The 23,827-nt window shown below is 40.2% G+C and overlaps 1 protein-coding gene across 3 annotated transcripts in view; it reads right to left on the bottom strand.

The window, feature by feature from the left end:
* The window catches only part of C1H1orf21 (chromosome 1 C1orf21 homolog), a 250,630-nt gene that overhangs the window by 157,139 nt on the left and 69,664 nt on the right, over window positions 1-23,827 (bottom strand). Inside the window, exon 2 of one of the 3 annotated variants that reach the window (XM_077993987.1) lies at window positions 20,134-20,495. The gene's annotated coding sequence lies outside the window, so the exon portion shown is untranslated. 3 annotated transcript variants of the gene reach the window in all.

The following is a 23,827-nucleotide window of genomic DNA, read 5'->3' as shown; positions in this document are numbered from 1 at the left end:
TGTCAAATATGAAGAAAAGCAACAAAGCAGTTGTCAAGCTTTTGGAGTAAACTTTGTGCCTCTACTGATCTCTCATAAAGACTTAAAGAGTATTTACAGATACACCGCAAAGGAGATAATCTTCAAGTTGACTTAAGTGACTTTACCTTTCCCTGCCCCACCCAAGGTGGCTGCTCAAATTCTGAGTGTTTGCTATGCTTAACTTGCTCATTTTTGTTTTATTCTTTCATCATCCTAACCCAACCATTCCAGGCCTATGGATGACTTATTCCAGTCTTGTAAATGTTTCCTTTGAAACATCTCTCCTACACATTCCTTTGTTCCCATCCCTCCCATTGTAATACAGGTCCTTACCTCCTCAGAGTCCTGGCAGTACAAAGAAGGCATCAAGCCTCTTTTAATCTTCATCAGCACCCACGTCCCACTGCCCCCCGCCCATGAATAGTGGAAGTGTCTCAAGTTTCACAGATAGTGCTACTATACAGTAGCTATACGCTTTCTCTACCAAGAAGACTAGAGCTCCTAAATCCTCCTTGCTAGAGCACTAAGGACAGCTCTGGATGTGGAAATTTAATCATTTAAACCATAAAATCTCAGCAAAGAGAATTTTTCAAATTAGCATAATCAATCTAATAAACAAACTTAGATATAAAGGCAGTGATCTTAAATTAACCCAAGCAAATACAAATTGCAGTAAATACTGGCAATGACTGTAACATTAGTCATGTCTCATATAATTCTTCAAACTATTCTCTATCACTGGTTGTATTAAATTATTATTAGGAAGTGTAGAGTTTGTTGGTAAAGTTCTACAAACCAGTAAGATTTTTCTCCTAGATGACTAATGCTTACATCCTCCCCATACTTGATGTAACTTCATGTTAACAGGTCTTCATCTCAAAACTATATGAAATCCAGGCCTGCGGATGTGCACACACATACACACACACACACACACACATCCTATTCCATTACTTAGCAGTAATGTCTTCAAGGCTACAGTATTTCTATTTGATGATCTAGTCATACTGGTATATAGAGCTCAGGGGCCTTATGGAGAAGAGATGCTGATATTTTAAAAATTGCACGCAATACAGTGTAATACAAGCTCTGATTAAAGTTTCACAGGAATCTATGGCGACGCAGAATTCAAAAAAGCAGATTAGATTATGACTGGGCAGAGGAAGGAAGTAGTATTTTTCTAGGGTATCAAAGGTTTGGGAGAAATTTACCAGGCTGAAAGGATGGTAGCATTATTCAGTTGCAAGGAACAGCCTGGGCTAAGACACTAGAATGTGGAAGAGCATGGCACATTTGCGTGTGTTCATTTCAGAGGGGTCAGGTGGGGATGGGGGGCAGGGCAGAGGACTGGACTGCTGATACTTCGTGAAGGGCCTGCAGAAGGACTTGCTACCTTCATCCAACCAAATAAACTATGGGATGTCGTAAGACCACAGGCAGTCTTTCTGATCCAACTTAGAGCACACTGTGAGAAAATATTAAATTAGTTGTGTAGAGGTCCATTCTGTCAACCTGTCATAGTTTTTGAAGAAACATCAATGAAATATTAGACAAGAGGGAGAGGACAAGGGGTTCAGCTGTAAAGGTGGGAGAAGACAAGAGTCCCCTCTGTAACCCGGAGGCTGCTGTGAATTGCTGATTTTGTTGCTGCGGCCAATGCTGTTGCTGCTTCTGCTTTTGCTGTTGTTGTTATTGCTGCTGCTACTGCTGCTGTTTTGGATTCCCAGCCAGCACCTTGTCAGGGGCAGCATCCATCCCGCTGCTTCCTCATCCCCAGCATCATCATGCAAGGTAACAGGTGTGGGCTCCCAGACATGATTCCTTACTGTTCAAAAAGGAAGTGTGGTAAAACCACTTCACACTTACACATACACAGGAGAGATCGAAGTGAGAAGGGGAACCTAGGTGGCTTCCCTGCCACCTTTTCAGAATAAATTAAGTAAAAACAGGAGAGAGGGGGCAATCCTAACAGAATCAGAGTACACTGAGAAGTAAGAGACAACTCAACAATAATGCTCTTTGAGAGTCCTCTCGCTTTTCCAATTTCATGTCTACAGCCTCTTATGCTATCCAAGAAGCAATGGGAAGAACTGAAGACATGACTTATCTTTTGCTACTCCTGAAAGCAGCTACTGGTGTTTCTTCTGTGCTTTAAAAGTTGTGTTTGCATTAAAAAATTTTATTTGAATTTTAAAGGTGGAAATTATTTGAAATCAAATACACTGCAGAAGGCTAACAAAAATAAGATACAAAAGAATGGCTCTGTTTTTTTAAAAGAATGTCTCTGTTATTCAAGCATTGGGGTGAGGGGTAGGTTAACAAGTAGATTTGACATGATTTACACCCAATTCAAATGATGACTCAAGAAATTTCAATTTAATTACACATATTTTAAAGCACTATAGCTCAATATGAGTTCTCACCAAATTATAAATAGGTATAGATTTTGTTTCTGAAACATACGTGCTATATCATTTTACAGCAGCAATTCAAATTTAAGAGTGATGTTTTCAAGTTTCAGGACCTCATGAGGAATGTATTTTAGTAATTTACCCATTTGAAGGTGATAATTATGAAGTCATTTGAGGGGCAAAAGATCTCTAATTCACAAAGTTAATCATAGATCACTGAAGAAAGTTTTTTACTATGTCATTTGGATTCTGCACATAAACACTTGTCCAATTATTCATTCATTTAATCAACAGATTTTGGTTTTAAAATAGTAAGTGGCAGATATGTGTTTGGTAGGTATTGTGCATATAGTGGCAAACAAGGCAAGATGTTTTTCTTCTCTATCCCTATAGAACAAGAATGATCAGAGACGGAGATAATTAGAAAGACCAGTTTTGCAGCAATAACATGCAGCTATTGCAGTTTAAATACAGGATGACAAGAGAGTTCACCTCACAGGCATTTGACTCAGCTTTGGAATGGAGCATGTCAAGAAATGTCAGGTTAGAGACCTGACCAGAGCTAAAGAAACAGGATTAAAATACCCCTGATTTGTATCTCTTTTATAGCCTGATGTAATGTCAAGGTTTCATTTCTACTGAAAATTCTTTCATTTAATCTCAATCCAACTGAGACTTCATGTTGAGCAGACCTTCAAAAACATATCCCTAAAGACTGCTAGAATCATCTGCTCAAAAGACGTTCCCTTCAGTTTATACTATCCTTCACATAAACTCCAGTGTTTTTTTTTTAAGCTTCCATTTTTTCATTAGCTTTACTCAGCTTTTCTCTCCCAACGTCACATGCTCTATTGTTTACCTTCCTGAAACCACAGCACTTAGAGAGAGGTAAGTCTGACTGTGCAAACAAGCATGCAGAGACCACGACCTGGAGCAGCTCTGAGACTTTTGTTGTCACATGTTGTTATTACCAGCATGTTACTTCTGAAGCCACAGATCACAGTGTGAGAATTAAATTGAAGCATCCCTTTGATATTTGATGGAATCGTCTAAAACTAAGTCCCATTGAGGATAATTTTTCTTTAATCTAAATGATCTATATCATAGGATTATCAGGTGCCTCTAAAAGCATGAGGTCCAATTAACTGCCCCATGGCTTTGCGTAAACCCCTCCCCAAATGGTTATAGGTCTACATTATCTTGCCTTATGTAATTAGAAGTGCAATCCATGAAACCATGAGCTAGCCTAATTGAATGCCGTCTTTACAGGACACTTTTCCTGCTTTTGATAAAATAATCAACAAATCTGTAAGCCCAATTGAAATTTTTTAAAAAATGTAAAAAATGTATAACCATGCATGTTTATCCTTCCTCTCCTTACACTGTACCTCAAGGCGCTTCAGATATCAGAAGGGAAACTACTGCTCCAGAGCACTTCATGTGACAACATGAGGAAGTTGTCTCCATGCAAGTAGGTTCACTACTTTTGTATGAATACATATCACATATTACACACATGCAATACCTTTGTCCTTTTATAAGGAAAGATTATAATAGTTCTTTTCATTACCTTAGTTTTTTATAACTAGAAACAAGGTTTCATCAAAAAAATCCTACTTTTATAAAATTGGGAAGGAATAAAAAAAGCAAAATCTGTTTTTAAGAAAAATCAGAGATATTTTAACTTTTTTTAAAAAAAGGCTATAGGAAAATATTTCTATTTACATAACATTATGCGTAATTCACTTTCCACTAATTAGTCATGGACTTTTTCATTTTGGATACAAAAGGCAAAAATACTGTAGATAAATTCCCTGTCAAGAAAGGCACTTCTAAAATATGCATTAAAAGTGATACATTCCATAAAGAAATTCTAGGCTAAAAAGAACATGAGTCTTGGAGGACTGGAGAGAAATCAAATTCTGATTGCAACGGGCACACAGAGAGCTATGAAGTCAGCAGTTAAGCAAAGAATACAGCCACATTATTAATAGATCAGGAGCAAAGTGCCCCCTTTCTTCTTCTGATTAAAAAGGCAACATCTAAAAACTCCTTTCTTTTATTGAAGAAACAGCTAACATCTAAGCTCCATAAAGGAAAAAAATCTCTCTCTCTCTCTCTCTCTCTCTATATATATATATATATATGTGTGTGTGTGTGTGTGTGTGTGTGTGTGTGTGTATACATACATATATATACACACACACACACATATATATATACACACACACATACATACATATATAAAACTAATCAGTCTATTTGCCCATCTGCTCAGCTTCACTATAATGAGTGTTAATACAGCAGCCCACTGAGCAGGAAGAAGAAAGGCAACTTAAAAGTGATTTCTAATCTTGAAGCTTTGGTATCCTTGGGCTACTGTTAACACCATTTCACATTTCATTGTGAATGTTAAAAATAATACATAAAGAGATGTCACATTTGACATGAGAATAATCTAGAAAAGTCAAGCCTTTCATTACCCCGCAATCGCTGGCATCACAGAACACACTGATTCCTCGACTCACACTCGTCTGACGGCATGACAATCGACAATATGCTATTAACTCCAAAGATACGAGGATTTTGGCTTCTGCCTTCTTTATGGGAAAACTCTCATGTCCGCATATAGTAATTCTACAGAGGTGTCTCTCAGAAATGTAACCACAATAAGTGCTTATGCAATAGGACACATTTCTGCTGGATTCAGGCAGTAAGGTGTGAGGCCAAGAAGAAGACGTGGCAAGTGGAAAGAGTGTTGAAGAGGGCATGAGAAGCCCGAGCTCTGGTCCCAGCTGCCACACACCTGCCTCAGGACCACGGCTGGGCTTCTTGTGTCTCAGTCTCTTTCTTAGACTCTATGATCTACCTCAACATATGTCCAAGTAATGACATGAAGGATGAAATGACCACTTAAAGAAAAGCTATGTCTTACCACATTCAATTTATTTGCGCTCTTTGTTTTTGGTACTAACTCAATTAGGACATACTTGCAAGTCTGAAACCTCAAAATTTTCAGGAGGCCCTATAAGGTCTAAAGATGATCACCAAGGATGTTTTGGCCTAATAGTGTTGATTTCAATTGTGTATTTGCTGGAAAAATAAACACAACTTAGCTCCCCTATTTCTTCTTCTTTTTTTTTTTTTGAGACGGAGTCTCGTTCTATCACCCAAGCTGGAGTGCAGTGGCAGGATCTCAGCTCACTGCAAGCTCCGCCTCCCGGGTTTACGCCATTCTCCTGCCTCAGCCTCCAGAGTAGCTGGGACTACAGGCGCCCGCCACCTCGCCCGGCTAGTTTTTTTTTTTGTACTTTTTTTTTTTTTTTTGAGACGGAGTCTTGCTCTGTCGCCCAGGCTGGGGTGCAGTGGCCGGATCTCAGCTCACTGCAAGCTCCACCTCCCGGGTTTACGCCATTCTCCTGCCTCAGCCTCCTGAGTAGCTGGGACTACAGGCGCCTGCCACCTCGCCCGGCTAGTTTTTTGTATTTTTTAGTAGAGATGGGGTTTTACCGTGTTAGCCAGGATGGTCTCGATCTCCTGACCTCGTGATCCACCCGTCTCGGCCTCCCAAAGTGCTGGGATTACAGGCTTGAGCCACCGCGCCCGGCCTTTTTTTTGTACTTTTTAGTAGAGACGGGGTTTCACCTTGTTAGCCAGGATGGTCTCGATCTCCTGACCTTGTGATCCGCCCGTCTCGGCCTCCCAAAGTGCTGGGATTATAGGCTTGAGCCACCGCGCCCGGCCTCTATCTTGCCTTTAATGAATGAAATTAATTTTAACAGTGTTTCTTATAGGGAGATGATTAGAAAAAGTTGGTGCAATAATTGTTCTTCAGCTAAGGATTTAATAGTGTTGCACCTTTCTCCTGCACCAGAAAACTCCTCTGTGTTACCTGTGTATGTTCACATGAGCTCATGCATGGCTGACAAGGCAAGAGAAGAAAACACCAGCTCCTGATTAAAGTCACACGTTCACAGCTGTGTGGACCCACGCAGAAGACTTACGCTGCTTCTAGATTTGCTCCTCAGTGGTCAAGGGCAATGGCAGATATTCCTGGACACTGAGTTCTCTTTCTTGTTCCTTTTATTTTGTTTTGTTTTGAGAAAGAGCCTTACTCTGTTGCCCAGGCTGGAGTGCAGTGGCATATCTCGGTTCACTGCAACTCCACCTCCTGGATTCAAGTAAACCTCCATAGTAGCTGGGATTACAAGTGCATACCACCATGCCCGGATCATTTTTGTATTTTTAGCAGAGATGGGATTTCACCATGTTGGCCAGGCTGCTCTCGAACTCCTAACCTCAAGTGATCTTCCCGTCTTGGCCTCCCAAAGTGCTGGGATTTCAGGCATGAGGCACAACACCTGGCCCTCTTCTTCTACTTCTAAGACCCAGATAATTTGCAGGAGGTCTTTAGTTTGTGTCATGGGGGACCTCTGCACCACTGCTTTTCCAGAAAGACATCTGTGACTAGAATTTCTTGACAGATATGTTGCTGGTTCCCCGTCACTTAGGACAAAGCCATGTGATTTCCTTGTTAGTATCTTAAAATTAATAATAGCAGCACCTGTTTTCCCTCTTTTTTTTTTTGGACTGTTTTGAAAATCTAAGTAGATAAGAAAATGCTTTGAATAAACACTTATATAGCAAGGTAATATTCTGTGTGTACTCTGTGACGCCAAGTGGATGACACTTGTAGTCAGACGTGGGGCTTTTCATGAGCACTGGGTGAAATCAGCTTGCCCAGAGGGCCCCGATAGCAGGCAACTTTGCTGACCTAACCCAAGCACACTCAGACTACCAATGACAGAGAAAAGGAGAGAAAACAGATGGAAAGGGAGAGATTTTTTTTTAAATAAATAAATAAATAAATAAAAACACACAAAAGTGAATGTAGAATAAGTCAAATTACTAAAAGACTATAAGTCGTGATCCTTCAGGAATAGCCACGGAAGAACATCCTAGGCACTCCACATGTTGAAACACAGTGTAAGAAACAGACAGGATTCCTGCCCTTGGAGGACCAGCATCCAGCCAGGGCTAAGAGATCATAAACATAATAAAGTAAAATAAAACCCCAAGGACTAATGTACATTGCAAGGAAACAAAGGGTCAGAGATGCTCGTGAGAGTCAGAAGATATTTCAAGCTAATTAAATTAGTGCTTGCCCCAGCTTTATTTTATGCACCAAGGGATGCAGGATCATACAGCAAAATGTGCAACTCTTAGCAGACCCTCCGTAAGTATTTGCTGATGGAGAGGATAGTAAAACAGATGTCCTATCAGTCTGAGCTGCTGATCCTCCCTAACACCATAAACTACAGCAGACATCTGCAGCTGGATTAATCTCAGAAACCTGCAGTTTACTTTCATGGTGCCAGATGACAAAAAAGAGTTAATGCCACTGATCCCTTGGCCCATACACACATCTGAAAAGCACAATGTGTTTTCATCATTGAATTGCAAAGCCTCAATTTCTACACAAATCCAGTATATTCCACATATTAATCCAGTTCAATCCCTTAGTTTACTGCTAGCATGACTTGTATCTCAGCCTGAAGCTGGTTACTGAGGTAGATGTAAGGAAATACAACAAACACACGAAAGATCATTAATTTTCTAAGCTAATCATTAGAAGCAAATGTGAGAATAGTTTTTGTTTTTTTTGTTCATTTGTTTTGTTTTGTTTTGTTTTTATTACAGAGTCTCATTCTGTCACCTAGGCTGGAATGCAGTGGCGCGATCTCGGCTCACTGCAACCTCCGCCTACTGGGTTCAAGCGATTCTCGTGCCTCAGCCTCCTGAGTAGCTGGACTACAGGCGCGTGCCACCATGCCTGGCTGATTTTTTTTTTTTTTTGTATTTTTAGTAGAGACAGGGTTTCACCATGTTGGCCACACTAGTTTCAAACTCTTGACCTCAGGTGATCCACCCGTTTCAGCCTGCCAAAGTGCTGGGACTACAGGCATGAGCCACCGAGCCTGTCCTTTTTGTTTGTTTTGTTTTGCTTTGTTTTTGAGATGGGGTCTTGCTGTGTTGCCCAGGCTGGAGTGCAGTGGCACAATCTTGGCTCACTGCACCTCTGCCTCCTGAGTTCAAGCAATTCTCCTGCCTCAGCCTCCTGAGTAACTGGGATTACATGCGTGTGCCACCACACCAGGCTATTTTTTGTGTTTTTAGTAGAGATGGGGTTTCGCCATGTTGTCCAGGCTAGTCTTGAACTCCTGACCTCAGGTGATCCGCCTGCCTCAGCCTTCCAAAGTGCTGGGATTACAAGCATGAGCCACCATGCCGGCCAATAATCATTTTTTTTAAAAAACAAAAAGCCTATTCATATTTTGAGTACTTGATTTGGTACTGATATTTGAGTACAAATATATTTAATATTCTTGGAATTGTCAATCATTTTAATAAAGTAATGTACTACTATAATACTTTGAAAAGATCTGAATCCTACAAATTGAAAAACTGTTTCCCTTAAAATCTAAATACATATGCCTTTTCCCTTCCAAAATAACCTCCTTCCTCCTTTTTTCCCCCTCCTTAATAAAATAAATAAAATTATCCACGAGAGACTGATGTAAACTGTGACCTAAAATTCTTGTCTCCTTGTGCTCTGCCTCAGGCCACATTATTTCAGTTCTGAAGAGAGTCTGAGATGATCCAATGATTCAGAAAATCTGCTTATACACTGCTAGCCAGAGAACTGCTCATGGAAATAAGCATCTCTAGAGGAAAGCCTTGACTATCCGAAAGTCTTCCTTCTGGAACTGTCAAGCTCTGTCTAGAACAGCTCAAGATTGGGAAGTTCCCTGAAAACAAAGAAAGTAAACATAAAACCCTCGTTTTTGGCGGAAGGACTAGTCTCATTCTCTCTCTCTCAATCTCTCTGTCTGTCTGTCTCTCTCTCTTACACACACACACACACACACAACCATAAAAGTTCTAAAGATGAAAACTACAACAGAGAATACCCAGTATTTTGTGATTTTTGTGACTCTGGGCAAATTTTGTATCTCTGGGCAAATTACTTACTTCACAGTGCCTTGGGTACTCGTTTATAAAATGATATATGACCTCATGAATTTTGAGAAGGGCAGATGAGATGATCTATGTAAAGTGTTTAGGACAGCACCTGGCACATAGTAAGCAATCAGTAACAGATAGTATTGTCATTACCATCACTGTCATCATTATTATGTGATGGAATGGTGATGAACTCTTAAGATGAGAGGGGCAGGGGTAAGAGACACTAGAAAGAAGAGATGGGAAAGAAAGATGAGAGGTTAATTTTGGCAGCTTGGTGGTTTTTAGGAATTGTATCAAACGTAAACAGGCAGACTGGATGCAGACAGAAAGCAGGAGACAGCAGTTCTGCAGCAGGAGAAGTACATGCTCCCTTTACAGCAGCCCTGAGCAGTGCCAAAGGTTTCTCCTGTGCTGGGGCAGGAAGGTCAGCCTCTGTGTGCCATATCCAAGGGCTCTAATGCAAAAGGCTATGTAAAGACAAGTCAAGGTCAGCGAGCTCTCTCCTGCTTCATCACAGCCTCAATGAGCATGTAGCTCACATCTTCAAACTATCATATTTTATGTGTCTGTCTCCTTCCCCAGGCAGGTTTCCAAGGCCACGACCATCTCCTCATCATTCCTTTCTGTATTCCCTCCAGCGCAATGTCAAGCTCACAGTAGGTTTGCAATAAATGAACGAATGAATTTTCTTAGAAACTCCTTTTCACGAAGAGATGTGACAGCTTTTAAGGAAGGGAGTACCCATCTCAGCCCCATGTCCTGGGTCACCTGCATGGACAATGACTTCTTTAGTTCATCACCAACAACTAAATTTAAAAATGTTTATCTGGGCCATCATAGAGAATCTTAAATTATGTTTAGTATATACTCCCTAGAAAGACAGAAAAGGAGTAAAATGTAGTTTCATACCAGTATAATGGAATTTTGAAAGCTGTTTGCACTTGTATGATTGGCCCTAATCTGCCCCCCAAAATTGTGCTATTTATTTGTTTCAACAATCACTTTTGGGGAACCTGCTTAGTCTTCAACATTCCACTAGGGACCAGAGATTCCAAAATGGGTAAGACAACTAGACTCTAACGTCCATTTCCTCACTTTCAAATAGAATCTAGGGATATTTACTGGTACCTCTAATCTTGCCCGTCTGGAAAAAAATCAAGGATTTTGTTTGCTTGTATGTTTTTGCTTAAACTTAAATCTTTGATTAGTTTGCCATAACAAAGAAGTATTTAAGGGTGATGTCCTTAGATGGCCAAACAAATTGAAATTATAAATATTATTCTCAGGTACCACAAATCAATCCCCTTTTAACCTACCACATTTAAGAAAAAGGCACCTCAGTTCTCATATTGCTCTCAAGAAATGCACAAGACTTTTGGGAACTTCATTGATTTTGTAGCACTTGGCCAAAAACACATTCTGTGCAATCATCACTAAAGGAAAACAAAAAACAGGTAACTGAGAGAAGAGACCCAGGAGGGCAATGCAAAGTCAGTTGAGTGACGGCCTCTCCCTTCTCATGTACCAGGATTCTACTGTCCTTGACGAGTTTGCTCGTTACTCTGGACTGAAGAGTCTTTCCACCACACCTACCATCATTTCTGGGATGTTTAATGCGGTTTGAGATAACAAAACATAAAAGTGAGGGCAAGATACTCTTCCTTAACCTTGATGCCCTTCTTCCGCCACTGAAAAACTATTAAAGAACACATAGGGTTACAGGTTATGAGCTATTAAGGACCTCACAAATGACCTTTACCAGAAATGTAGCCTATTCTAAAATAATTATTTTAAATTAGCCAATGTTCTCCATGTGAAATAGCATCATTAGTGAACACAGTGTTCTTTCCTACAGCAAAAGGTACTTAGAGAAACAGACCACAGTGACAAGCTGAGAAGCAGACAACACAGGCAGGAAGAACATGCCTGAGGCCAACCACCAGGAGACGGCAGTGCAGCGTCAAGATGCATCAGCCAGCACCTCGTGGTGTTAACTAACACTCTCCAGCACATCACGTCTACATGTAGTCTGAGACATAAAATTTGAAGTTTTTACCTGAATAGAGCACTAAAGGTATGACTTGATGACACACTCTTTTATCAGAAAAAAGTATAACAGCATTAGGATAAATTGAGGATCTGACCACATTCTACTCTAAGGAGGCCTTTGCCCCAGCGCTGTGTCTCTGTGAGCCCTCCAGTGGGTGGCCCAGCTGTGGTGGTTGCATTCCTGCATATGACAAAGTTACAGCTGGCAAACTGCTTATTTTTCCTGAATCTGGGATGATATCCCATCACCTCTATTACATCACTGTCATTACCACCCCAGGAACAGGCCAATAGAAACAAAAGACATGCATTTTCTAATTCCAAGATCTCTCTGAAAATTTAAAAGAATTTTTAGAACCTAAATTAAAATCTAAATTGGTAGGTTATTTTCTGGACCAAGCCCCAAAACCTCTTACTTATTATTAATCAGCTTTTTCTATGCCCAGATTTTTATTTGTTTTATGCTTTTTTGAAAGAGAAAAAAACTCACATAGTCATGTCCAATGGAAATCAGGATGATCCTACTGGCAGTTTTCAATGCATCAGAATATGATTAAAAATTTCAGTAAAAAATTTTACTTCTCATAAATTATCACATTAATTTTCTAAGAGAAAGACAAATTAGCATTCTTAAAGCACAAATTCTGTTGGGTCCTTCCTCTGGTCCCAAATCCTCCATGACTCACTAATGCCTTTAGGGTAAAGTCCAAGATATACCTGGATTTTCAAGCTAGACATGATTGAGGTCAAGGTTCCTAATTTTACAAATTAGAAAACTGACTGGGCATGGTGCCTCACTCCTGTAATCCCAACACTTTGGGAGGCTGAAGCGGGAGGGTCACTTGAGGCCAGGAGTTCTTGATCAGCCTGGGCAACATGGCAAGATCCCTTCTCTCTTTAAAAAAGAGAGAGAGAGAGAGACAGAGAGACAGAGAGACAGACAGAGACAGAGACAGAGAGAGAAAGAGAGAGAAAACTGAGGCAAAGTTTAGGTAACTTACTAGGGGTCCCCCAGGACCCAGCCCTGTTGACCTCCTGTTGCCTCTTCCTACTGCTCCAGGTAGCTAAGCAACCTCTTCAACACATCAGGTGGGTCTCAAAAACCACCGCTCTTCCTCAATACTCTGCTCATAGTGCCACTTCTCCATTTCTGCTTAAGCTATATTTTTCCAGGAGGAAGGCTATACACCATTCCATGCCTTCCTTCAATTTGCTCTCTTTCCTAAACTCTTACTATGAGAGTCAACTATTTCAAATTTCTTAAACATCTCTCTCTAAATAGATACTAAGTGCTTTGAGGGCAGAAACCATCTCCTGTATTTGTCTCTCTTGCTATGCTGGGTGCCCTGTCAGGCAGTGAGCAGAAACTCAACAAATCCTCTTGAAAATGGTGAGCAGGGGGCTGTCTTTTTCTTCTGCATCTGCCACCTGCAGGTGGCATGTGCCAACACCCTGCCTAGAAGCCTCTCCTTTCACCTTTGCCTTAATAACTTAAGGTCTAGGTAAGCTGTTCTTCCCAAAAAGTCCCAGCACACCCCATAATTAACCCATATCATAGTGCAGGATATTTTTACTTCCTAATTACCTGTCTACTGGGTACGTAAGTAAGGAATGCAAACTCCTTGAGAGGCACAGACATATGTTTCTTGTCCCCTGTGGTATATCACCAGCTACTAACAGGGCTTAGCTCAGAACATGTGCTCAATAAATAAAAAATAAATAAATGCCTCCAAAAGAAAGTTTTAACCCCTTCTCATGGAATTCAAGGCTTTCCATCCATATTTCCAATCCCATCTAGCTTTCTATAGGCATCTTGCTCCAGCCAGTCTAGTCTCCAGCTACTAACCCCACTACGTACTTTCCTGTTCTCTGCTTAGTCTTCCCCTTAAATAGAAAGCCCTCCCCATTAATCTCTGTCTGTTATTCAAATTCTACCCAACCTTCAAGGTCCAGAACAAGTCCTATCATCTCTAAGAAATCTTGCTCCAGGCACTCAGATCTTCCCCTCCTCTAACGTCATCTGTGTGTGTCTATGTGGGCCATTCCTCACCTATCCATGTTGCTACATGTCTATAATTGTCTGCAGTTATTTTTCCATCTCAGTCCAACCTGGCCCACAGGGAGTCCTCTTCCCTCTGAAGTTAGCATTTACCTCTAATTTAGGAAATAATTCTATATACAGCCTTGGGACATCTTCACTGTTGTTCTATATTGTTAACTTGTATACATTGTCATTTATAAACTTTTTAAGGCAAGTCATAGGATTGATGTCTTTGATTCTATTCAATTCTTTGCACAAAGTAGGAGATTAATAAACATTTCTCACCTGACATGTTGGTTAGAAAGCAAAAGTATGTAAGATGAGAAACCTACATAAATTAGTAAAAAAAATAAAAAAAATTAAAAAAACTTTTACTAAAAGTGCAGCTGAAAATTTCTAATTATTAGAGGCTGTATAAAAAGGTCAAATGTTGAGAGTATAATTACACAAAGTAGTAATTATTCTCTGAATAAAGGTTATTTTTAAATAGAAACTTCTGTCCATATGATATAAAATTATGAATAGAAGAGGAAATTTAGTAGAAAAGGAGTAAAAAGGCAAAGAAAGAAAAAGATATACCCTAGACTGACATCTCAAGCCCTACCCCGAGACAACGAGGATTGGTCTGCAGCATCCACAACTGCATCAGTTGACTTCTATTTCAAGTCTAAGTCATGGCTGAGCTACTGCCATGGCTCTACAAAGGCTTGACCAACAACTATCTGCACATGAACACTATAATTCTTCTTCTTCTTTTTTTTTTTTTTTTTTTTTTTTTTGAGACAGAGTCTCGCTCCTGTTGCCCAGGCCAGAGTGCAATGGCATGATCTCGGCTCACTGCAACCTCCGCCTCCCAGGTTCAAGTGATTCTCCTGCCTCAGCCTCCCAAGTAAATGAGATTACAGGCGCTTGCCACCACGCCCAGCTAATTTTTGTATTTTTAGTAGAGATGGGGTTTCGTCGTGTTGGCCAGGCTGGTCTCGAACTCCTGACCTCAGGCGATTCGTCCGCCTCAGCCTCCCAAAGTGCTGGGATTACAGGCGTGAGCCACCGCACCCGGCTGAACACTATAATTCTTCTGATGTTGGACGAACAGGACTGGGGAATCAATCTCTTTTACCTGGTTTGTAATAAACATTTTCTTACAATTACTTTTTGATGCACTGTATCTAACTATTTAGTTTTATTTATTTTATATTTCCCTGGATTCCCCCCCCCCTCAAAATATGAATAGCAGCTGCTTTCGACCATAAATAACAATTTGAGAACACAAATACTCTGTTCAAGGTTCAGTAATTCAGGGTTCAGTAACCTAGCAACAGAATGTCAAGAGACCTCCTAATCTGTGCCCTCAATAGCCAAATACCTACATACCTCCAAGACATGGGCCTGTAGATCTGCTACTCAAGCCAGGTTTGGCTCATTACAAATAGAAATTGGCCAATGAGGAAAAAAAAATCACAAAACGCTGGAGCCTTTTTGCCAAGTTTCAAGAACCTGAGTGTCACGGGATATGAAGAGGAAGTATACTTGAAACCAGAGGCCACAAAGTTGCCAGTTAGGCTTTCGTCTTGGGAAAACCCAAATTAGCCAGCATCTTTAACCCTTCTAACAACTAATGCCGAACATATGTTTTGTATGCCCTAGGCTGAATACACATTTTTAATGGAAATGAAAAAATGTATTCATTACTAGGTATGTTCCATCAAATGAGGAAGGCAGGAAGAAAGAAGGTGACACTTCGGTGTTTTGTTAACAAATTAACAAAAGGTGAATCCTCATCTCCAAGGCATATTATAAGGAATAAAAAAAAGACCCATGTCCTCCTCCCTATTATTTAATTTTGTTTGGTTTATCAGCTCATCCATCTCACTATAATGGACTCTGGTTTCTAATGGACATTTATAGCTAAGGGTCCTTTATTTTTTAAAAGAATATAGATATTTTACTGGTTTTCCTTCTCTACCCAATGGTGAAGGGCAGGACATAGCAAAGCAGCATAACAATTTTTTTTTTTTTTAAATCAACCATTCCAGCAGTGGCAAAAAAAAATGAAACGTGGGAGGCGGTTTATTTGTACGTCAAAGAGAAAGTGAAATTCTCTATAGGGTGACATGATCATTTGTTTTCCCCAATGAAGCAAACAAATCAAATCGGAATAAAACAGGAGCCTACTCTCCATCATTCATGGTGTAATGAGTTCTTGCTAGATTAACCATTTTTCTTCCTTGTTATACTCATCCCCAAAAAAACAGATACACAATGACATCAACAAAACAGCTAAAGGTCATCAATCTACAAGACAGGAAATGCAGCAGCCAGACTTGGATCCTTTCTAAACATTAGCTGACTCCCGGCCAGTGGCTCTGGTTCTGTAGTACAGGAAATGGGCTCACTGATAAGACACATCTTTTGGAGGCAGCAATGATCAGGAGCAGATTTATCAGTTGCAGTGTCCTAGGACATGGAGATCCCTAACCTGCCAAGGCTCTCAACATCAGGTGGCTGCCTATTTGGTATGCTTAAAACCAAAAATCTTGGACTCGTTGTATTTTGTGGTACTTCCCCCTCCAACTCAAGCACCCATTACTATAAGCTGAAAGCTGAACACCAACAACATTCTGTCAAGAAGACCAAAGACAGAGTGTGTGGAAGCATTGAGGAGCCCTGTTCTACTGGCATGAGAACAGTCCATTGAATGGACTAGGCCAACACACTACATAGAAGGAACGGGCCAGTTCAAAGCCTGGTTGGCTGAGACTCTGAGGTCCTAAGCAAGACTCAAGGGGTGTTCCTGGGTCCCAGGAGTGAGATAAGGTGCTGATACTGACAATACTGCCTCCAGCAGTGGTGCTTAGAGTTGAAGATGATGGCAGGTATACACGCCACATTTTCTCCATAGCTAGAGGCAAGAAAGGACACTTGTCCGCAACATCAAACAGTGATGGAAAGCTACAGAATTCAGAGCATCTGCTGTACCACAGGTGAAAAACAACTGTCACTTTATCATTTGCCTTTCACACACATTGGCTGTGTCTTATCTAGACTACTTAGAAGATACTAGGGAGGCCAAGGCCGGAGGACTGATTGAACCCAGGAGTTTGAGACCAGCCTGGGCAACATAGTGAGACTCCATTTCTTAAAAAAAAAAAAAAAAAAGGAAGAAGAGAAAAAAAAGAAAGAAGAAAGAAAAAGAAAAAGAAGACGACGACGACAACACCACCACCAACAGCCCAACTCCAGATGCTTATCAAATCAATCCATGTACCATGGATACCTAGTAGGCATGTACCATGCCCTAGTGAAGAGAAGCACTACCTTAGAAAAGAGATAGTCACCCCATTTTTATTCCCTCCGCTTGAGAGTAGAAATGTTTTAGTAAACAGAAAAATCTATGTGTATTGATGTATGTTCAATGCTATTTATAACATCTCCAGCCTTAGTACTTCTTGTTACTACATAAACAACTCAACTTCTATTGAATGTCTACTGAAGCTGCATCTTATTTGTGTTGTAAACATTCATACAGGAATGACCTTCTCCTGACAATGGGAGCAGTTGCTCAAATGAGCAGGGCAAACAATGGGATTTGGGGGATTTACTAAATGGCTTTCCTCCTACCTCTTGCTGTTCCCAGCCCCCACTAAACTATTTCAGTCACCACCTACTAACAGGATTTTGAATTAAATCTGTGGCTAAATGTCTACAGAAAAACAGTGATGATTTCCAATCTGCCACGGAGGAAGTGTGTGTTTCTCCCAGGGCGCTTGTTGGCTCAGCTAACCTTGGTGTGGAAGGAGCCCGTGTATGGAGTCCCTGTGGGGAAGACCCTGAAGAACAAGAGCTAGAGAGAAGTGGAGTGAAGGGAAATGGAGTGCTGAGCAGCTGTGGGAGGCTAAGGAAACTGGAAGCAGCCAGAGGAAAAGTGGGAGAAATAAAAACGGAAGCAAAGTGCATGGATGGATGCAAAAGCTTTTTGGGACGCCCTCCCTGCTAGCTCTACTCAACCTCTTGCCTCAGCTCAAAGCACCTGGTTTCTAGGAAGCCTCTGTGGTCCATGTCCCTCCCAGGGCTCGCAGCTCTTTCCTGCACTTCCTACATCCTATCCTTACTGTCCTTTCATGTGTCTTCTTTCCAACTAGACCATGAGTGACAAAAGCAGGGACTCTCTCTTATTCACTTTTTAAATAATCTACTCCCAACTCCTAGCACAGAAGGTGTTCAATGCATGTTTGCCAAAGTACAGATGAATCATAAAACTGTAAAAGATGGTCACAAACAGATACTGGCCACAACAATTCTCAGCCAGCTTTGGGATCCTAAATCCATATACAGCAGAGCAAACAGTAATAAATGTCTGTTATAAGAAAATAAAGCCATTCAGTCAGTGGGAAATAAAGAATGAGAGTTGCATGTAGTTTTTCTGAATATTCTGCGAGGCCAAATTGGGCACTTTTCTAACTGGCATCAATTCCTCATGGGTACAAATTCAACACCTTGTACGCTTTGTTCTAAAAGTGTTAAGGCAAATCTTAAAAGAGTCTGACTTACCCTTCACCCTCTCCAGGAACAACTTATACACTGGAAAAATACAGATTATCCTGTTTGAGTGATGAATTCCTTTGAATGTCGGGCTATTTACTAAATAAATCACTCTATAGACCACTTTCCTTTTATTCTTCTAGTAAAGATGGTAGAAGCGGACATGAAAAGTTTAGAACACTGGAGAAGTCCCTATAATGTCAGTGTTCCCCAGAAAGGGATCAAGATATGGAAAAAAAAAGTACTTCATAACAAACAGCAGAATGTAATCTAAATAACGTTTAAGTAGATATGATTACTACTGAGATACTGCTTTATGAAAAGACACACACAATTTCACCCAAAGAGTGGAAAAACATTTGAGGGAATTACTTCTACAACACAGAAATTTAAAAATAAAGGTATAAATACTACCCTAATTTCTAGTCATTTAAATGTGCCACAAAATCATTTATTCAAGAGTTAGTTTCTCACTCTTTTTAAGAGTTTTACCATTCTATCACCATTTGTTACTGAACACAAAGTTTAATGCCCCTTAACCTCTGAATTAGTCTAAGTTTGATTTTTTAAAGTTTTTTTTATGGCACATGTTTAGGAATGAATTAAAATTAACTTTGCTGTGTGAAAATTTTGAAATCTTTAATGATAAGTGGCAACAAGCCAGATTATTGTAAAAGCCAGAGTTAGTATAAGTGAATGAAGAATGTTAAGTTGAAATACTTTTGGAGCTGTTTCAAATTATAGCTAAGTTGAAACCACATCCATTTACTATTCAGTACACATGTGCCAGGTATAATATATAGTTCTTACGGCTTCAAATGGTCTAGATCTGGAAGTAAAGACATTAACTCCCTTAGATAAAAGTCCTTTTATTTAATTCCCTAAAGGGACCCAGCACAGACAAAAGAATAACTATGAGATTGTGACAAATCTTCTACCCCTACCTAGTATCTTTTGGTTGGACTCAAAAGAAGCAAATACTGCAGAAGATAAACAAAAGGGCAAACACCATTGGAACTATCTGTATCTTACATAATAAAATAGTAAGAACTTCCACTACCGGGATCAGTTATCCAGCCCCTTAAATACCCGGTCCAAAGCTCTATATGGGGAGGAAGGGAGTCCCCTCAGTCACGTACCCTCCATACTTAGCACAGGACACTTAACATCACCTACAGAGCCAGAACGGGTCACACGAAGGAACCTAGGCTTTGGAGTCAGATTGGGGTAGAATTGGGCTCTGCTATTTACCTAAAGTTAATTACTCTAAACCTCAGTTTCCTCTTAATACCATATACCTTACAGGATCATTTTGAGGATTTGAAACAATATCTACAAAGCAACTGCTATGATGCCAAGCACGTAGTAGGAACTTACTTGAAGATATCTATCCTTATAAATAAGTGAATACTTATCAGGAAGTACACATGCCTTTAAAGATAAAATGGCTATTATTTCCTAAATGCTTTTTATACTTAGCTGTCACTCCCATAAAAATGCCTCAGGATACTCAAAGCTGATGCAATCTCACTTTCTCTTTATTTATGTTACAGCCCATAGCAAACCAGACTGAGGCAAGAGAATAGAGAAGCAAGCACACGGATAGCTGGCAAGATACCCATCGGAGAGGCACCAAAGAGCCAGGAGCAGATGCAAAAGCCCAGAATAGTCTGGAAAATGCAGTACAGAGACAGCAGCTTTCAATGACTGAGCCCCAAAACCAGTGTTCATATAAATGATCACAAAGAGGTCAGATTGCCTGAGGTAGACTGATTCTGCTTAAGAAGCCGAGAGAAATAGAATCTATGTAAAAATACATATATATATATTTCTATTCAACTAGTTAGTGTGGACTCCCTCCAGCTGAAATCCACGTCTTTTCCCTTTAGGTTCTCATAGCATTTTGCTTGCTTCTCCACGACAGAGCTAAGCACAGTCTGTTTGATGACGCTAGTCTATGCATCAGGAGAACACAAACCCCTTGAAAGCAGGTAACTAGTTTTACTCATCTTTGCTCAGTAAGTATTTGTTGAATATACATACCAATTTACTTTTCAAGATAACAGATGCAATTCTAGTGACTTCTATGTCTTCAACAAGTTCCTTCCTTTAAGAATTAAGTTAGAGGCCGGGCGCGGTGGCTCAAGCTTGTAATCCCAGCACTTTGGGAGGCCAAGACGGGTGGATCACAAGGTCAGGAGATCGAGAGCATCCTGGCTAACACGGTGAAAACCCGTCTCTACTAAACAATACAAAAAACTAGCCGGGCGAGGTGGCGGGTGCCTGTAGTCCCAGTTACTTGGGAGGCTGAGGCAGGAGAATAGTGTAAACCCGGGAGGCGGAGCTTGCAGTAAGCTGAGATCCGGCCACTGCACTCCAGCCTGGGTGACACAGCGAGACTCCGTCTCAAAAAAAAAAAAAGAGAATTAAGTTAGAATACTCTGTAAGTATCTTCCTGGTTTATTGCTTACACAGTAACAGCATTTATGGATCATTTATTTACAACTTTAAAATACTGGGGGCACTATTATCATAATTATAGGGCAAGAGATAATATCAAACCAAGCGATCACCATCACCTTCTCCAGAAAGCCGCTCCGGACACATTCTTCTGCCTGGTTTGGTTTTATAACTCCCTAAAAGGTCAAACCATTTATTCATTTTTTTCGGTCAACATATACTGCTGCTGTGGGTCCAGCATTATACTGAGCACCCCTGGAGACATCTAAGAACATACATATGAAAGGTTTTGTCTTCAATGAAGTGATTGTCAGAGAGTAAAAGATGAGCAAGTAATAAACTACAATGCAATAAGGGAATTGATATAACTAGCATGAAGCCAAGCATAGGAGATGAAGTTACAAAATGTGCCTGGATGGAGTCAAGAAAAATTGTGCAGAGAAGGGAGGATTTTAGTTGAGACTTGGCGAAAGTTAACATGAAAAATATCAAATATGCTACCTGTGCTATTATAACTGCTTCTAGAGGAAGAGTGGAACTGTCTCTACCGTAAAAGAATATAAACATATCATAACCTTTCTGAAGGTCATCGAATTGCTATTTCATATTGCCTTTTTGCTGTTAGCTATGACAGTGAAATTACTTAACTTGGTTAATTAAAGAGGAAGTTAAATTTAAGGAAGAAGCACTGAAAAGAGATCAGATGTCAACCTGACAACCCACAGCAAGGAAGAATTGGGTTTCAGCGTATATACTCTTGTCAACCTTAAAATGAGATTCAGAAAATATAACTAAGCATAGAGTTGATTCAAGCACAAAGCTTGACAGGCACACAGAAAACACAGACTCCAAAGGGATGGGGTCAGTGGTTCAAAATAGAGAAGCTAAAGTTTCACTTATATAGGCAGAAACAGTTTTCAGAGGATGGCAACATTTTCCCTACAAGGCCAATATGTACATTGCAGTGATTTTATTAGTACAGCTTGCTACATTCCAAGGAAGGCTGTTTTAACATTCTGTGAGGAACAGTAATGTCCTGAGAAGGTCTTACCTCTGGTGCCACTCAGTCATTCCTACTCATTTACAGGAAAAACCAGAAGTTGCAACTGTATACTCCCTTGACTCAAGCTACATAGCCACATTCCTCTCAAGGCTCAGAATCATTTAAAGTTCCAAGGGCTTAAAGTTTTAATTATTTAACACTCTACACCTATACACAGAGAATTACACAGTTTCTTGATGTGTTTCTAGGGGTTACTATCAAAAATTTAATACTGAAAACCAAACATGAATAATACTCATAATATCCCAGTCTGAATGTTATATATTCACCCATTCATGATCTCATTCAGCAGATATTTATTCAGGCCCAGTGTGTGCCAGGAGTCACTCTAGATGTTGGAGCTATGATGGGAACAAGGAATGAAGTTGTCAGTAATTATTTGAAAGGTTATTTGAAATATCTTAATATTAGCAATCCCAGAAAGATAATCATTGATGGCAGTATTTTCATGCTGTCCTCAAAGGGAAAAAAACACCTGTAAGGGAGAATGAGAAAAGGAGAATTCCTGATTTGGGGATGGGAGGAGGTTGCATGTCTCTCAGCTACTTTCTAAGACTTTGTTTCTCACAGTGTAACCTGGGGACCAACAGGACTGGGATACACCTGGGATCTTTTTAGGAATGCAGAATCTCAGCCCTACCCCAGACAGCAGAATCTGTAACTCTAACAAGATCCCAAGTGATCCCTAGTGATTTGTATGCACACTGAAGTTTCAGAAATAGAAATGTTGCTCTAAATAGGTTTTATTTACAAGTTTAAACACAGGTCACCTTACATTTGTGGCAGAATCAAACCTGTAAGGCTCTTTCTGACTTTTAAGAGACTCAGGCTTTGAGAACTTGTTTCTGATAGTTGGAACAGCAAAACAGCACTGCAACGTGAGTCCACACATGGGCCTGAGTATGCTTATGCCATTTCTGAATGGCCTAAAGTGTTTATTCACTTTGGACGGAACTGATCTTCCTTAATAGATAAGGAGAACTACACAAAGAGCCAGTTTCTACGTCAGAGAAATAATCTAAAGGAACCTGAAAAACCACCCGGGATCAGCTCTAAGTTCCATCTAGCCCAGTACTACGACAGTGGTGTTGAAAGTCTGGAGAGAGCCCATTTGCCCTTGAAAAATGTTAGGTCATAAGGTTAAGGACAAATCTACAAATACCGTTGGTATCTTTAAAGGTAGAACATTGAGAAATTCAGAATTCAGGTATCAGAATAGTTGTATTATCAGACATACATGACACATCACACATCATTAAACTCAAATTTCTCCTTTCCAAATCTAGACTGTTTTGAAAAAAGGGTATAATTAACTAATTGGAAATGACCTATGTAAAAGAAATATATTTACTGCCCCCTAATCCCACCAAAAAGTGCAATGTCTGAGAGTAGTTTGCATTTGCTTGGAATCAGTCACTTAAAAATTGTAAGTAATTTAGAAAAAACACATTGCAACACTGGATATCTTTCGGAGAACCTCATCTCTTCCACACGCTCTTTACTAGTGGGTTATGTTGGTCACCGCTGTTGGACCTACCATTATATTTACCTCTAAGTATTGTGAAAGGAAAATAAAATCTCAGGACTCCAAACTCACTATGCCAACGGGAAAAGTTAAACTTGCAAGCTGAATTACGCAAAAAAATTGCCTTTCTTTTCACTCCTGAATAGATAGCTACAAAGATACAAAGCAGTATACCTCCCCAAGGGGTCTCTCTCACAATTCGCTCACAAGAAAATTCCTTGTGGGTCCCAAGATCTTTACCCTCAAACAGAGTTCTGTTGAATTTCATCCTGACAATGTAAATTAACAGCTTGTCTTCACAGGTATGAGACAAGGACAAGACTAGAAGTCATCCTCTATGTTGACTTTATCATAAAAATGCAGATTCGCTGAGCCTGAGACAAATACATAATTGATTGTCCCCCTTTCCCCCTTCTTTTCGCATGTAACATGTGGATTCAGTGAGCTCTAGTCAAAGCCTCACAAGAATGTGGCTGTGCCCTCCTCTTTCTTTCTCTTTTCTCTTATGGCCTGCTTTTCCTCCTTTAAATACCTGTATTAATCCATTCTCACACTGCTATAAAGAAACACCTAAGACTGGGTAATTTATAAAGAAAACAGGTTGAATTGGCTCACAGTTCCACAGGCTGCACAGGAAGCATGATGCTAGCACATGCCCAGCTTCCAGGGAGGCCTCAGGAAACTTACAA

This window comes from Macaca mulatta, chromosome 1 (assembly GCF_049350105.2).
Source record: "Macaca mulatta isolate MMU2019108-1 chromosome 1, T2T-MMU8v2.0, whole genome shotgun sequence".
In the NCBI taxonomy this organism is placed as follows: Eukaryota; Metazoa; Chordata; class Mammalia; order Primates; family Cercopithecidae; genus Macaca; species Macaca mulatta.
This window is presented reverse-complemented; position numbering and strand designations above follow the sequence as displayed.